Source organism: Ranitomeya variabilis, chromosome 4 (genome assembly GCF_051348905.1).
Source record: "Ranitomeya variabilis isolate aRanVar5 chromosome 4, aRanVar5.hap1, whole genome shotgun sequence".
In the NCBI taxonomy this organism is placed as follows: domain Eukaryota; kingdom Metazoa; phylum Chordata; class Amphibia; order Anura; family Dendrobatidae; genus Ranitomeya; species Ranitomeya variabilis.
In genome coordinates, this window is record NC_135235.1 from 417,280,049 (window position 1) to 417,297,517 (window position 17,469).

Below are 17,469 nucleotides of genomic sequence, written 5' to 3' on the forward strand. Positions count from 1 at the left end.
GGCAAATCTGCGGTTGTGCTGGTTTGAGGGGCAGTTACAGGCAAATCTACGTCACTTGTCTCCCTTACAAAAACAGAACCCGGCCTTGCAACGCCACTAATTTCTGTTGGCCCAGGAGAAGCTTCCTCATTAAAAAAGTACTCATCCCCATCATCCTCCTCATCCTCCTCCTCCTCTTCGCCCGCTACCGCGTCCTCTACACGGCCCTGACCAGACAATGGCTGACTGTCATCAAGGCTTTCCTCTTCCTCGGCTGCAGACGCCTGCTCCTTTATGTGCGTCAAACTTTGCATCAGCAGACGCATTAGGGGGATGCTCATGCTTATTATTGCGTTGTCTGCACTAACCAGCCATGTGCATTCCTCAAAACACTGAAGGACTTGACACAGGTCTTGTAGCTTCGACCACTGCACACCTGACAACTCCATGTCTGCCATCCAACTGCCTGCCCGTGTATCCTCCCACAAATACATAACAGCACGCCTCTGTTAGCACACTCTCTGAATCATGTGCAGTGTGGAGTTCCACCTTGTTGCAACGTCGATGATTAGGCGATGCTGAGGAAGGTTCAAAGAACGCTGATAGTTCTGCATACGGCTGGAGTGTACAGGCGAACGGCGGATATGCGAGCAAAGTCTGCGCACTTTGAGGAGCAGGTCGGGTAACCCCGGATAACTTTTCAGGAAGCACTGCACCACCAGGTTTAAGGTGTGAGCCAGGCAAGGAATGTGTTTCAGTTGGGAAAGGGCTATGGCAGCCATGAAATTCCTTCCGTTATCACTCACTACCTTGCCTGCCTCAAGATGTACAGTGCCCAGCCATGACTGAGTTTCTTTCTGCAAGAACTTGGACAGAACACGGTGTGTCTGTTGTCACCCAAACACTTCATTGCCAATACAGCCTGCTGACGCTTGCCACTAGCTGTCCCATAATGGCACACCTGGTGTGCAACAGTGGCAGCTGCAGATGGAGTGGATGTGCGACTGCGGTCTGTGGACGAGCTCTCGCTTCTGCAGGAGGAGGAGGAAGAGGAGGAGGGGGGGCGAACGCCTACAGCCAACTCTTTCCTTGACCGTGGGCTAGGCAGAACTGTCCCAATATTGCTGTCCCCTGTGGAGCCTGCATCCACCACATTCACCCAGTGTGCCGTGATGGACACGTAACGTCCCTGGCCATGCCAACTGGTCCATGCATCTGTTGTCAGGTGCACCTTTGTAGTCACAGACTGCCTGAGTGCATGGACGATGCGGTCTTTAACATGCTGTTGGAGGGCTGGGATGGCTTTTCTAGAAAAGAAGTGCCGACTGGGTAGCTCGTAGCGTGGTACAGCGTAGTCCATCAGTGCTTTGAAAGCTTCGCTTTCAACTAACCGGTAGGGCATCATCTCTAATGAGATTAGTCTAGCAATGTGGGCGTTCAAACCCTGTGTACGCGGATGCGAGGATGAGTACTTCCTTTTCCTAACAAGAGTCTCATGTAGGGTGAGCTGGACTGGAGAGCTGGAGATCGTGGAACTAGCGGTGGTGCCGGTGGACATGGGTGAGTGAGAGAGGGTTGGAGATGGTATTCTTGCCGGTGCCCTACATGCAGTGTTTCCTACTACTAACCTGGTGATTCCCTGACTGCTTTGGCCTGGCGACGAAAGCTGCACAGATACTGCAGGTGGTGTGGGAAATGGTCGGCTTACAGGGAGGGAAGGGATGTAGCGTTGCTGACTAGCTTCATTGGCCGAGGGTGCTGCAACCTTTAGGGACGTTTGGTAGTTAGTCCAGGCTTGCAAATGCATGGTGGATAAATGTCTATGCATGCAACTTGTATTTAGACTTTTAAGATTCTGACTAGGGTTGAGCGACTTTCATTTTTTTAAGATCGAGTCTGGTTTTGTGAAACCCGATTTAGTCCAGAGTCGAGTCGAGTGAAGTCGGCCGATTATCGCTAAAAGTCGGGGATCGACCGAAACACGAAACCCAATGCAAGTCAATGGGGAAGCATAGCCGGCAGTGAGTGGAGGCCAGGAAAACACCTACAGTGCCCATTTTACTGCCAAAAACATCCATTCTTGTTTTCTGAAGCTTGTCAATCTTAATTAACTTTATAATAATAGTTGGGCACTGGAAATTGGGGGTCATTTGGCAAAAGTTGTGGGGGGTAGGGCTGGTTCAAGGTTTTAGTGGGCCCAGGAAACGTGGACTACGTCATGGCGGTGGAGCAGGGAGAGGTAAGTATTTCAACGTTGCAAGTGCTGTGATCCTGAGCAAGCAGGGGGGGCCCACTCGTTCGCATTGGCACTGGCACAGGGCCCCTCAAAGTACGGCGGTGTGTTTGCATGGTGGGGGCGCCTCCCACCAGCAGCGACACTTTTGCGTACTCTGAGTGGCCATGTGCCAGTGACGTCGCCAACGAGTATGCCCCCCCCACCTGATGAAGGAACCTGCACTTTCATCTGCACCTTCCTCTTTGTCCCTGTGTAAGGTGGTATAATATGCGGGAAGGGGAACCTTACTTTCAGCAGGGTCAGATTCTGGCTGTGTAGAGTACAAGGGGAATGTAGTGGTCTAGGTCAATGTACCAGCAGACTCATCTAGCAGTGGCTGGGCAATGGGCAGGATGAGGAGGAAACAGATATAGGGCCAAAGAATAAAGTAGGCTAAATGCAGATCAAAATTGGTAACAGGACTAAACAGGCGGCATTGCTTTGTTCAGTGGAGTAGCAAACCCAAGAGCAGCAGACACTGTTTCAAGGGCCTAACCACACTAGTAGGCCAAATGCAGTTTAATATCTGATAGTATAGGCCGAAAGCCAGAATGTGGAAGCTCAGCTTTGTTCAGTTGAGGACAACACCAGGGAGGGGCAGAAACCGTTAGTAGGCCCTAACCACCATTTTGTTTTTTAAAAAACACTTAATGAGAGCCAGAAGGTTGAAGCTCAGCTTTATTCAGTTGAGGACAACACCAGGGAGGGGCAGAAGCCGTTAGTAGGCCCTAAACACCATTTTGTTTTTTAAAAAACACTTAATGAGAGCCAGAAGGTTGAAGCCCAGCTTTATTCAGTTGAGGGCAACACCAGGGAGGGGCAGACACCGTTAGTAGGCCGTAACCAAAGTTGAAGGCCAAATGCAGTTTAATATCTGATACTATAGGCTGAAAGCCAGAAGGTTGAAGCACAGCTTTATTCAGTTGAGGGCAACACCAGGGAGGGGCAGACACCGTTAGTAGGCCCTAACCACCATTTTGTTTTTTAAAAAACACTTAATGAGAGGCAGAAGGTTGAAGCTCAGCTTTATTCAGTTGAGGCCAACACCAGGGAGGGGCAGAAACCGTTAGTAGGCCCTAAACACCATTTTGTTTTTTAAAAAACACTTAATGAGAGCCAGAAGGTTGAAGCTCAGCTTTATTCAGTTGAGGGCAACACCAGGGAGGGGCAGACACCGTTAGTAGGCCCTAAACACCATTTTGTTTTTTAAAAAACACTTACTGAGAGGCAGAAGGTTGAAGCTCAGCTTTATTCAGTTGAGGCCAACACCAGGGAGGGGCAGAAACCGTTAGTAGGCCCTAAACACCATTTTGTTTTTTAAAAAACACTTAATGAGAGCCAGAAGGTTGAAGCTCAGCTTTATTCAGTTGAGGGCAACACCAGGGAGGGGCAAACACCGTTAGTAGGCCGTAACCAATGTTGAAGGCCAAATGCAGTTTAATATCTGATACTATAGGCTGAAAGCCAGAAGGTTGAAGCACAGCTTTATTCAGTTGAGGGCAACACCAGGGAGGGGCAGACACCGTTAGTAGGCCCTAACCACCATTTTGTTTTTTAAAAAACACTTAATGAGAGGCAGAAGGTTGAAGCTCAGCTTTATTCAGTTGAGGCCAACACCAGGGAGGGGCAGAAACCGTTAGTAGGCCCTAAACACCATTTTGTTTTTTAAAAAACACTTAATGAGAGCCAGAAGGTTGAAGCTCAGCTTTATTCAGTTGAGGCCAACACCAGGGAGGGGCAGACACCGTTAGTAGGCCGTAACCAAAGTTGAAGGCCAAATGCAGTTTAATATCTGATACTATAGGCTGAAAGCCAGAAGGTTGAAGCACAGCTTTATTCAGTTGAGGGCAACACCAGGGAGGGGCAGACACCGTTAGTAGGCCCTAACCACCATTTTGTTTTTTAAAAAACACTTAATGAGAGCCAGAAGGTTGAAGCTCAGCTTTATTCAGTTGAGGGCAACACCAGGGAGGGGCAGACACCGTTAGTAGGCCGTAACCAAAGTTGAAGGCCAAATGCAGTTTAATATCTGATACTATAGGCTGAAAGCCAGAAGGTTGAAGCACAGCTTTATTCAGTTGAGGGCAACACCAGGGAGGGGCAGACACCGTTAGTAGGCCCTAACCACCATTTTGTTTTTTAAAAAACACTTAATGAGAGGCAGAAGGTTGAAGCTCAGCTTTATTCAGTTGAGGCCAACACCAGGGAGGGGCAGAAACCGTTAGTAGGCCCTAAACACCATTTTGTTTTTTAAAAAACACTTAATGAGAGCCAGAAGGTTGAAGCTCAGCTTTATTCAGTTGAGGGCAACACCAGGGAGGGGCAGACACCGTTAGTAGGCCCTAAACACCATTTAAAAAAAAAAAAAAAAACAGCAGTTAATGAGAGGCAGAAGGTTGAAGCTCAGCTGTATTCAGTTGAGGACAACACCAGGCAGGGGCAGACACCGTTAGTAGGCCGGAACCACCAATGTGTTTAAAAACAGCAGTTAATCAGAGCCGGAAGGTAGAAGCTCAGCTTTATTCAGTTGAGGACAACTTGAATTAGGGACTGCAGACAGACTTAGCAGGCTGTCCCCTGTGTGGACCATGCATCCAATACATTAACCCATTGAGCCACAAAGGACACGTAACCTTCCGTGGCCATGCCTACAGGTCCATGTGTCTGTTGTCAGGTGTACCTTTGTCAGTGTAGGCCTAGTGGAAGGAGGGACCGCAGACAGGCTTCGAAGGCCTAACATAATAAAATGGGCTGGCTGTAGGCACTTTAAAATTGGTTCCAGGGGTACACGGGCAGCAGTGGTCTGGTCAGTGTAGGCCTAGTGGAAGGAGGGACCGCAGACAGGCTTCGAAGGCCTAACACAATAAAATGGGCTGGTTGTAGGCACTTTAAAATTGGTTCCAGGGGTACACGGGCAGCAGTGGTCAGGTCAGTGTAGGCCTAGTGGAAGGAGGGACCGCAGACAGGCTTCCAAGGCCTAACATAATAAAATGGGCTGGCTGTAGGCACTTTAAAATTGGTTCCAGGGGTACACGGGCAGCAGTGGTCAGGTCAGTGGAGGCCTAGTGGAAGGAGGGACCGCAGACAGGCTTCGAAGGCCTAACATAATAAAATAGGCTGGCTGTAGGCACTTTATAATTGGTTCCAGGGGTACACGGGCAGCAGTGGTCAGATCAGTGGAGGCCTAGTGGAAGGAGGGACCGCAGACAGGCTTCGAAGGCCTAACACAATAAAATGGGCTGGCTGTAGGCACTTTAAAATTGGTTCCAGGGGTACACGGGCAGCAGTGGTCTGGTCAGTGTAGGCCTAGTGGAAGGAGGGACCGCAGACAGGCTTCGAAGGCCTAACATAATAAAATAGGCTGGCTGTAGGCACTTTATAATTGGTTCCAGGGGTACACGGGCAGCAGTGGTCAGATCAGTGGAGGCCTAGTGGAAGGAGGGACCGCAGACAGGCTTCGAAGGCCTAACACAATAAAATGGGCTGGCTGTAGGCACTTTAAAATTGGTTCCAGGGGTACACGGGCAGCAGTGGTCAGATCAGTGTAGGCCTAGTGGAGGGAGGGACCGCAGACAGGCTTCGAAGGCCTAACATAATAAAATAGGCTGGCTGTAGGCACTTTATAATTGGTTCCAGGGGTACACGGGCAGCAGTGGTCAGATCAGTGGAGGCCTAGTGGAAGGAGGGACCGCAGACAGGCTTCGAAGGCCTAACATAATAAAATAGGCTGGCTGTAGGCACTTTATAATTGGTTCCAGGGGTACACGGGCAGCAGTGGTCAGATCAGTGGAGGCCTAGTGGAAGGAGGGACCGCAGACAGGCTTCGAAGGCCTAACACAATAAAATGGGCTGGCTGTAGGCACTTTAAAATTGGTTCCAGGGGTACACGGGCAGCAGTGGTCTGGTCAGTGTAGGCCTAGTGGAAGGAGGGACCGCAGACAGGCTTCGAAGGCCTAACATAATAAAATGGGCTGGCTGTAGGCACTTTAAAATTGGTTCCAGGGGTACACGGGCAGCAGTGGTCTGGTCAGTGTAGGCCTAGTGGAAGGAGGGACCGCAGACAGGCTTCGAAGGCCTAACATAATAAAATAGGCTGGCTGTAGGCACTTTATAATTGGTTCCAGGGGTACACGGGCAGCAGTGGTCAGATCAGTGGAGGCCTAGTGGAAGGAGGGACCGCAGACAGGCTTCGAAGGCCTAACATAATAAAATAGGCTGGCTGTAGGCACTTTATAATTGGTTCCAGGGGTACACGGGCAGCAGTGGTCAGGTCAGTGGAGGCCTAGTGGAAGGAGGGACCGCAGACAGGCTTCCAAGGCCTAACATAATAAAATGGGCTGGCTGTAGGCACTTTAAAATTGGTTCCAGGGGTACACGGGCAGCAGTGGTCAGGTCAGTGGAGGCCTAGTGGAAGGAGGGACCGCAGACAGGCTTCGAAGGCCTAACATAATAAAATAGGCTGGCTGTAGGCACTTTATAATTGGTTCCAGGGGTACACGGGCAGCAGTGGTCAGGTCAGTGGAGGCCTAGTGGAAGGAGGGACCGCAGACAGGCTTCGAAGGCCTAAAATAACAAACAATAGGCTCATGGCAGTTTTACAGCGGTTACATGGATACACGGCAGTCAGCTTGGTGGTCAGTGGTGGAGTATTGAAAGTAGGGACCGCAGACAGGCTATCAAAGGCCTAAAATAACAAACAATAGGCTCATGGCAGTTTTACATCGGTTACATGGATACACAGGCAGCTTGGTGGTCAGTGGAGGAGTATTGCAAGGAGTGTCTGTCCCAGTACTCCCAAAATATAAATAGATGTTAATGTCTCGCAAAACAACCAAAACAAAAAAAAAGGTGGCATACTTAGGTATAGGGGTGGGCTCATCTGCTGAGTTTCTGACATAGTAATTTGGCGGTAACTATTTAATGGTGCCAATATAGGACACAGACACAGACTACTTTACGTTGCATCATAGATGTCTACAAATTTGTATTGTCAGTGCCAGACATTGAATCATGTCAGCGAATAGACTAAATATTGGTGGAGCTGTGCGACATAATTTTGCACGTGGTACAGCACATTTTGAGCTGGGGGAGGGGGGAACTCTCTTGAGGCCGGCGGGACCGCCCCAGGGCCCCTCATGTTACAACGGTGTGTCTGACGTTGGGTGCGCACCACCACCTGCCAGAGACACTACATTGTACTATGAGGGACCCAGTAGCAATGCCGTCAACCAAAAGCGAGCACACCCACCTCTTCAGACAAACAGCAGTCTCACGGGTGCTTGCGCCAAGTCGCGATACCACGGCCCCGTGTGGGGAGTTTGGCCATTTAGGGAGCTGTAAACATGTCGTATGCTGTACAATCAGCTGCAGCAAATTAGACATTAGAAAAGTAATTCACAGGCAAGAGCTTTTCATAGGAAAGCTAGGTGTCGGCCGGGCAAGGTGGGGCAAAAGATTTTGAAATCCAGTTGTGGTTCATTTTAATGAATGTTAGATCGTCAACATTTTGGGTAGCCAGACGAGTCCTTTTTTCGGTTAATATTGAACCTGCAGCACTGAATACTCTTTCTGATAGGACACTTGCTGCCGGGCAAGCAAGCTCCTGCAATGCATATTCTGCCAATTCTGGCCAGGTGTCTAATTTGGAGGCCCAGTAATCAAATGGGAATGACGGTTGAGGGAGAACATCGATAAGGGATGAAAAATAGTTAGTAACCATACTGGACAAATGTTGTCTCCTGTCACTTTCAATTGATGCAGCAGTACCTGTCCTGTCTGCGGTCATAGCAAAATCACTCCACAACCTGGTCAGAAAACCCCTCTGTCCAACGCCACTTCTGATGTGTGCACCCCTAACACTCCTAGTCTGCTGCCCCCTGGAGCTCGTGTGAGAACGATCACGTGCGCTGTGTGCTGGGAATGCCTGAAGCAAACGGTCAACAAGAGTTGATTGTTTGGTTGCTAATATTAGTTCCAAGTTCTCATGTGGCATAATATTTTGCAATTTGCCTTTATAGCGTGGTTCAAGGAGGCAGGCCAACCAGTAATCGTCATCGTTCATCATTTTCGTAATGCGTGTGTCCCTTTTTAGGATACGTAAGGCATAATCCGCCATGTGGGCCAAAGTTCCAGTTGTCAAATCTCCGGTTGTGATTGGTTGAGGGGCAGTTGCAGGCAAATCTACGTCACTTGTGTCCCTCAAAAAACCAGAACCCGGCCGTGACACGCAACCAATTTCCAGTGCCCCCGGGAAAGGTTCCGCATTAAAAATATACTCATCCCCATCATCCTCCTCGTCCTCCACCTCCTCTTCGCCCGCTACCTCGTCCTGTACACTGCCCTGACCAGACAATGGCTGACTGTCATCAAGGCTTTCCTCTTCCTCTGGTGCAGACGCCTGCTCCTTTATGTGCGTCAAACTTTGCATCAGCAGACGCATTAGGGGGATGCTCATGCTTATTACGGCGTTGTCTGCACTAACCAGCCGTGTGCATTCCTCAAAACACTGAAGGACTTGACACATGTCTTGTATCTTAGACCACTGCACACCTGACAACTCCATGTCTGCCATCCTACTGCCTGCCCGTGTATCCTCCCACAAATAAATAACAGCACGCCTCTGTTCGCACAGTCTCTGAAGCATGTGCAGTGTTGAGTTCCACCTTGTTGCAACGTCTATGATTAGGTGATGCTGGGGAAGGTTCAAAGACCGCTGATAGGTCTGCATACGGCTGGCGTGTACAGGCGAACGTCGGATATGTGAGCAAAGTGCACGCACTTTGAGGAGCAGGTCGGAGAACCCAGGATAAGTTTTCAATAAGCACTGCACCACCAGGTTTAAGGTGTGAGCCAGGCAAGGAATGTGTTTCAGTTGGGAAAGGGAGATGGCAGCCATGAAATTCCTTCCGTTATCACTCACTACCTTGCCTGCCTCAAGATCTACTGTGCCCAGCCACGACTGCGTTTCTTGTTGCAAGAACTCGGACAGAACTTCCGCGGTGTGTCTGTTGTCGCCCAAACACTTCATAGCCAATACAGCCTGCTGACGCTTGCCAGTAGCTGGCCCATAATGGGACAACTGGTGTGCAACAGTGTCATCTGCCGATGGAGTGGTTGGCCGACTGCGTTCTGTGGAAGAGCTGTAGCTTCTGCAGGAGGACGAGGAGGAGGGGGTGCGAACGCCTACAGCCAACTGTTTCCTAGACCGTGGGCTAGGCACAACTGTCCCTAAATTGATGTCGCCTGTGGACCCTGCATCCACCACATTCACCCAGTGTGCCGTGATGGACACATAACGTCCCTGGCCATGCCTACTGGTCCATGCATCTGTAGTCAGGTGCACCTTTGTACTCACAGATTGCCTGAGTGCATGGACGATGCGCTGTTTAACATGCTGGTGCAGGGCTGGGATGGCTTTTCTTGAAAAAAAGTGTCGACTGGGTAGCTCGTATCGTGGTTCAGCGTACTCCATCAGGGCTTTGAAAGCTTCACTTTCAACTAACCGGTAGGGCATCATCTCTAACGAGATTAGTCTAGCTATGTGGGCGTTAAAACCCTGTGTACGCGGATGCGAGGATAAGTACTTCCTTTTTCTAACCAGAGTCTCATGTAGGGTGAGCTGGACTGGAGAGCTGGAGATCGTGGAACTTTCGGGTGTGCCGGTGTACATGGCAGACTGAGAGACGGTTGGAGACGGTATTGTTTCCGCCGGTGCCCTAGATGCAATATTTCCTCCTACAAAACTGGTGATTCCCTGACCCTGACTGCTTTTGGCTGGCAAAGAAACCTGCACAGAATCTGCCGGTGTTGCGGAAAATGGTGGCCTTACAGTGACGGAAGGGATGTTGCGTTGCTGACTAGCTTCATTGGCCGAGGGTGCTACAACCTTAAGGGACGTTTGGTAGTTAGTCCAGGCTTGAAAATGCATGGTGGTTAAGTGTCTATGCATGCAACTAGTATTTAGACTTTTCAGATTCTGACCTCTGCTTAAGCTAGTTGAACATTTTTGACAGATGACTTTGCGCTGATCAGTTGGATGTTGTTTAAAAAAATGCCAGACTGCACTCTTCCTAGCATCGGATCCCTTTTCAGGGATTGCAGACTGAGCTTTAACCGGATGGCCACGCTGTCCTCCAACAGGTTTTGGCTTTGACACGCGTTTTGGGCCAGATACGGGCCCGGCTGATGGAACCTGTTGCGATGTTGATGCCTGCTGCGGCCCCTCCTCCACCTCCGCTTCTGAACTACTGCCGCCTGCACCCTGTTCCCCCAATGGCTGCCAATCGGGGTCAATAACTGGGTCATCTATTACCTCCTCTTCGAGCTCGTGTGCAACTTCGTCTGTGTCACTGTGTCGGTCGGTGGTATAGCGTTCGTGGCGGGGCAACATAGTCTCATCAGGGTCTGATTGTGGATCTGTACCCTGAGAGGGCAATGTGGTGGTCTGAGTCAAAGGAGCAGCATAGTACTCTGGCTGTGGCTGTGCATCAGTGCACTCCATGTCAGAATCTACTTGTAATGGGCATGGCCTGTTAAATGTTTCACTTTCTAAGCCAGGGACGGTATGTGTAAAGAGCTCCATGGAGTGACCCGTTGTGTCGCCTGCTGCATCCTTCTCTCTTGTTGTAGTTTTTGCTGAGGAGGACAAGGAAGCGACTTGTCCCTGACCGTGAACATCCACAAGCGACGCGCTGCTTTTACATTTACCAGTTTCTGAAGAGGAGGCAAAAGAGCTAGAGGCTGAGTCTGCAATGTAAGCCAAAACTTGCTGTTGCTGCTCCGCCTTTAAAAGCGGTTTTCCTACTCCCAGAAAAGAGAGCGTTCGAGGCCTTGTGTAGCCTGACGACGAAACTGGCTCCACAGCTCCAGACTTAGGTGGAATATTTTTATCCCCACGACCACCTGATGCTCCACTACCACTACCATCATTACCAGCTGACAATGAACGCCCACGACGACCTCTTGCACCAGACTTCCTCATTGTTTTAAAATCTTAACCAAAGTAACTTTATTTGTTGCTGTCAAACAACTTACACGGTGAGCTATAACTTCAGTATGATTTCAATATCCCTTAACAGGTTGGTGAGACCACAAGGAAAATCAGGCACAATGTTACACACTCTGTTTTCTGTGGCACCAAATCACAGAGATGACACACAAGCAGGACTGTCACTCAAGCACTAATGTCAATATTAATCTCCCACCTAATTTATTTTTTTTTTTTTTTCAGGGAGACTTTAGAAACCAAATAATATTTAAAAAAAAAAAAAAAAAGGCTTTCTATGGCCCACTGAATGAGAGATGGCACGCACAGGAGTGGCACACAAGCCCTGACTGAGGCCAATATTTTTCTCCCACTGATTGATGTAGTGTTTTTGTGTTGAGGTAGATTTTAAAACACAAATGAAGGAAAAAAAAAATTAGGCTTTCTATGGCCCACAATTACAGAGAGAGAGGTGGCACACCCAGGAGTCAAGACTGGCGCACAAGCTGAAAGGGCAATATTACTCTCCCACTGTTTTTTTATGTTTTTTTTTTTTTTTTTCAGGGAGACTTTAGAAACCAAATAATATTAAAAAAAAACAAAAAAAAAGGCTTTCTATGGCCCACTGAATGAGAGATGACACGCACAGGAGTGGCACACAAGCCCTGACTGAGGCCAATATTTTTCTCCCACTGATTGATGTAGTGTTTTTTTGTTAAGGTAGATTTTAAAACCCAAATCAAGGAAAAAAATAAATAGGCTTTCTATGGCCCACAATTAGAGAGAGAGAGGTGGCACACCCAGGAGTCAAGACTGGCGCACAAGCTGAAAGGGCAATATTAATCTCCCACTGTTTTTTTTTTATGTTTTATTTTTTCAGGGAGACTTTAGAAACCAAATAATTAAATAAAATAAAAAAAAAGGCTTTCTATGGCCCACTGAATGAGAGATGACACGCACAGGAGTGGCACACAAGCCCTGACTGAGGCCAATATTTTTCTCCCACTGATTGATGTAGTGTTTTTTTATTAAGGTAGATTTTAAAACCCAAATCAAGGAAAAAAATAAATAGGCTTTCTATGGCCCACAATTAGAGAGAGAGAGGTGGCACACCCAGGAGTCAAGACTGGCGCACAAGCTGAAAGGGCAATATTAATCTCCCACTGGTTTTTTTTTATGTTTTATTTTTTCAGGGAGACTTTAGAAACCAAATAATTAAATAAAATAAAAAAAAAGGCTTTCTATGGCCCACTGAATGAGAGATGACACGCACAGGAGTGGCACACAAGCCCTGACTGAGGCCAATATTTTTCTCCCACTGACTGATGTAGTGTTTTTTTATTAAGGTAGATTTTAAAACCCAATTCAAGGAAAAAAATAAATAGGCTTTCTATGGCCCACAATTAGAGAGAGAGAGGTGGCACACCCAGGAGTCAAGACTGGCGCACAAGCTGAAAGGGCAATATTACTCTCCCACTGTTTTTTTAAGTTTTTTTTTTTTATTTTCAGGGAGACTTTAGAAACCAAATAATATTAAAAAAAAACAAAAAAAAAAGGCTTTCTATGGCCCACTGAATGAGAGATGACACGCACAGGAGTGGCACACAAGCCCTGACTGAGGCCAATATTTTTCTCCCACTGATTGATGTAGTGTTTTTGTGTTGAGGTAGATTTTAAAACACAAATGAAGGAAAAAAATAAATAGGCTTTCTATGGCCCACAATTACAGAGAGAGAGGTGGCACACCCAGGGGTCAAGACTGGCGCACAAGCTGAAAGGGCAATATTACTCTCCCACTGTTTTTTTAAGTTTTTTATTTTTTATTTTCAGGGAGACTTTAGAAACCAAATAATATTAAAAAAAAACAAACAAAAAAAGGCTTTCTATGGCCCACTGAATGAGAGATGGCACGCACAGGAGTGGCACACAAGCCCTGACTGAGGCCAATATTTTTCTCCCACTGATTGATGTAGTGTTTTTGTGTTGAGGTAGATTTTAGAACACAAATCAAGGACAAAAATAAATAGGCTTTCTATGGCCCACTCAGTGAGAGATGGCACACACAGGGATGGCACTGTAGCAGAAATGCCAATCTTAATCTCCCACAAAAAAAAAAAAAAAAACAGGGACTGTCCTACAATTACTATCTCCCTGCAGTAATCTCAGCCAGGTATGGCAGGCAGCAATAGGAGTGGACTGATGCACAAATTAAATAAAAAGTGTGGACAAACAAAAAAGATAGCTGTGCAGAAAGGAAGGAACAAGAGGATATGTGCTTTGAAAAAAGCAGTTGGTTTCCACAGTGGCGTACACACAGCAATACAGCTATCAGGGAGCCTTCTAGGGCAGCCCAATGAGCTACAGCGCTGAGGGAAAAAAAAAAAAATTGCTTTCACTGTCCCTGCACACCGAAGATGGTGTTGGACAGTGGAAATCGCTACAGCACAAGCGGTTTGGTGGTTAGTGGACCCTGCCTAACGCTCTCCCTGCTTCTGACGAAGCGGCAGCAACCTCTCCCTAAGCTCAGAGCAGCAGCAGTAACATGGCGGTCGGCGGGAACGCCCCTTTATAGCCCCTGTGACGCCGCAGACAGCAAGCCAATCACTGCAATGCCCTTCTCTAAGATGGTGGGGACCAGGACCTATGTCATCACACTGCCCACACTCTGCGTTCACCTTCATTGGCTGAGAAATGGCGCTTTTCGCGTCATTGAAACGCGACTTTGGCGCGAAAGTCGCGTACCGCATGGCCGACAAGCACAGGGGTCGGATCGGGTTTCATGAGACGCCGACTTAGCCAAAAGTCGGCGACTTTTGAAAATGAACGACCCGTTTCGCTCAACCCTAATTCTGACCTCTGCTTAAGGTAGTTGAACATTTTTGACAGATGACTTTGCGCTGATCATTTGGATGTTGTTTAAAAAAATGCCAGACTGCACTCTTTCTACTATCGGATACCTTTTCAGGCATTGCAGACTGAGCTTCTTTAACCGGATGGCCATGCTGTCCTCCAACTGGTTTTGGTTTTGCCACGCGTTTTTGGCCAGATACGGGCCCGGTAGATGGAACCTGTTGTGATGTTGATGCCTGCTGCGGCTCCTCCTCCTCCGCTTCAGTACTACTGCCGCCTGCACCCTGTTCCCCCAATGGCTGCCAATCGGGGTCCACAACTGCGTCATCTATGACCTCCTCTTCTATGTCGTGTGTGATTTCGTCTGTGTCACCGTGTAAGCCGGTGGTATTGCGTTCGTGACAGAACACCATAGTCTCCGCTGGTTTTGATTCTGCCTCAGTACACTGCGAGGGCAATGTTCTGGTCTGAGTCAAAGGAACAGCATAGTAATCTGGCTGTGGCTGTGCATCTGTGCACTCCATGTCCGATTCAACTTCTAATGGGCATAGCCTGTTAACTGTTTCACTGTGTAACCCAGGAACGGTATGTGTAAAGAGCTCCATGGAGTCACCTGTTGTGTCGACTGACGCATCCTTCACTGTTGTTTTTAGTGAATGACACAAGGAAGCGACTTGTTCCTGACCAGGAGCATCCACTGAAGATGCACTGCTCTGACATTTGGCACTTTCCGAGGAGGAGGCGAAAGAGTTAGAGGCAGAGTCAGCAATGAAAGCCAATACTTGTTCCTCCTGCTCCGGCTTGAAAAGTGGTTTTCCTACTCCCAGAAAAGAGAGCGTTCGAGGCCTTGTGTAGCCAGACAACGAACCTGGCTCAACAACTCGAGACTTAGGTGCTGTACTGCTTTTACCACGACCACCTGATGCTCCACCACCACTACCATCATTACCAGCTGACAATGACCGCCCACGGCCACGACCTCTTCCACTAGACTTCCTCATTGTTTGCAAAACGTAACCAAAGTAACGCTATTTGTTACTGTAAAACAACTTATCAGATGAACTCAAACTTCTGTAGGATTTATATATACCTTTATAGGTGCCTGACACTGAAAGGAAAATCAGGCCCAATGTTACACACTAGGTTTTCTGTGCCCCAATAATTTGAGACAGATGGCACACACAGGACTAGCACTCAAGCAGAAATGCCAATCTTAATCTCCCACTATTTTTTTTTTTTTTCTGGGAGAATTTACCCTAAAAAAAAAAAAATGGCCAAGTATTACACAGTGTTTTCGGTGCCACACAATGAGAGACAGATACCACACACAGCAATGGCACGGAGGCAGACTTGCCAATATTTATCTCCCACTAATTTTTTTTTTGGAAAAGGGAGAATTTAGCAAAAAAAAAAAAAATGGCCAAGTATTACACAGTGTTTTCGGTGCCACACAATGACAGACAGATACCACACACAGCAATGGCACGGAGGCAGACTTGCCAATATTTATCTCCCACTAATTTTTTTTTTTGGAAAAGGGAGAATGTACCCCCCCCCAAAAAAAAATGGCCAAGTATTACACAGTGTTTTCGGTGCCACACAATGAGAGACAGATGCCACACACAGCAATGGCACGGAGGCAGACTTGCCAATATTTATCTCCCACTAATTTTTTTTTTGGAAAAGGGAGAATGTACCCCCCCAAAAAAAAAAATGGCCAAGTATTACACAGTATTTTCGGTGCCACACAATGACAGACAGATGCCACACACAGCAATGGCACGGAGGCAGACTTGCCAATATTTATCTCCCACTAATTTTTTTTTGGGAAAAGGGAGAATGTACCCAAAAAAAAAAAAAATGGCCAAGTATTACACAGTGTTTTCGGTGCCACACAATGACAGACAGATACCACACACAGCAATGGCACGGAGGCAGACTTGCCAATATTTATCTCCCACTAATTTTTTTTTTTGGAAAAGGGAGAATGTACCCCCCCAAAAAAAAAAATGGCCAAGTATTACACAGTGTTTTCGGTGCCACACAATGAGAGACAGATGCCACACACAGCAATGGCACGGAGGCAGACTTGCCAATATTTATCTCCCACTAATTTTTTTTTTGGAAAAGGGAGAATGTACCCCCCCAAAAAAAAAAATGGCCAAGTATTACACAGTATTTTCGGTGCCACACAATGACAGACAGATGCCACACACAGCAATGGCACGGAGGCAGACTTGCCAATATTTATCTCCCACTAATTTTTTTTTGGGAAAAGGGAGAATGTACCCAAAAAAAAAAAAAATGGCCAAGTATTACACAGTGTTTTCGGTGGCACACAATGAGAGACAGATACCACACACAGCAATGGCACGGAGGCAGACTTGCCAATATTTATCTCCCACTAATTTTTTTTTTGGAAAAGGGAGAATTTAGCAAAAAAAAAAAAAAATGGCCAAGTATTACACAGTGTTTTCGGTGGCACACAATGAGAGACAGATACCACACACAGCAATGGCACGGAGGCAGACTTGCCAATATTTATCTCCCACTAATTTTTTTGGGGGGAAAAGGGAGAATGTACCCCCCCCCACAAAAAAAATGGCCAAGTATTACACAGTGTTTTCGGTGCCACACAATGACAGACAGATGCCACACACAGCAATGGCACTGAGGCAGACTTGCCAATATTTATCTCCCACTAATTTTTTTTGGGGAAAAGGGAGAATTTAGCAAAAAAAAAAAAAATGGCCAAGTATTACAAAGTGTTTTCGGTGGCACACAACGAGAGACAGATACCACACACAGCAATGGCACGGAGGCAGACTTGCCAATATTTATCTCCCACAAATTTTTTTTTTTGGAAAAGGGAGAATGTACCCCCCCAAAAAAAAAATGGCCAAGTATTACACAGTGTTTTCGGTGCCACACAATGAGAGACAGATGCCACACACAGCAATGGCACGGAGGCAGACTTGCCAATATTTATCTCCCACTAATTTTTTTGGGGGAAAAGGGAGAATGTTCCCCCCCAAAAAAAAAAAATGGCCAAGTATTACACAGTGTTTTCGGTGCCACACAATGAGAGACAGATACCACACACAGCAATGGCACGGAGGCAGACTTGCCAATATTTATCTCCCTGCAGTTATCTCAGAAAAGTATGGCAGGCAGCTAGAAAAAGGACTGCTGCACACAAAAGTGTGGACAAACACACAAGATAGCTGTGCAGAAAGGAAGGAAAAACAGGATTTGTGCTTTGAAAAAAGCAGTTGGTTTGCACAGCGGCGTACACACAGGCACAGCAACGCAGCTATCAGGGTCAGGGAGCCTTCTAGGGCAGCCCAATGAGCTACAGCGCTGAGGAAAAAAAAATGTAGCT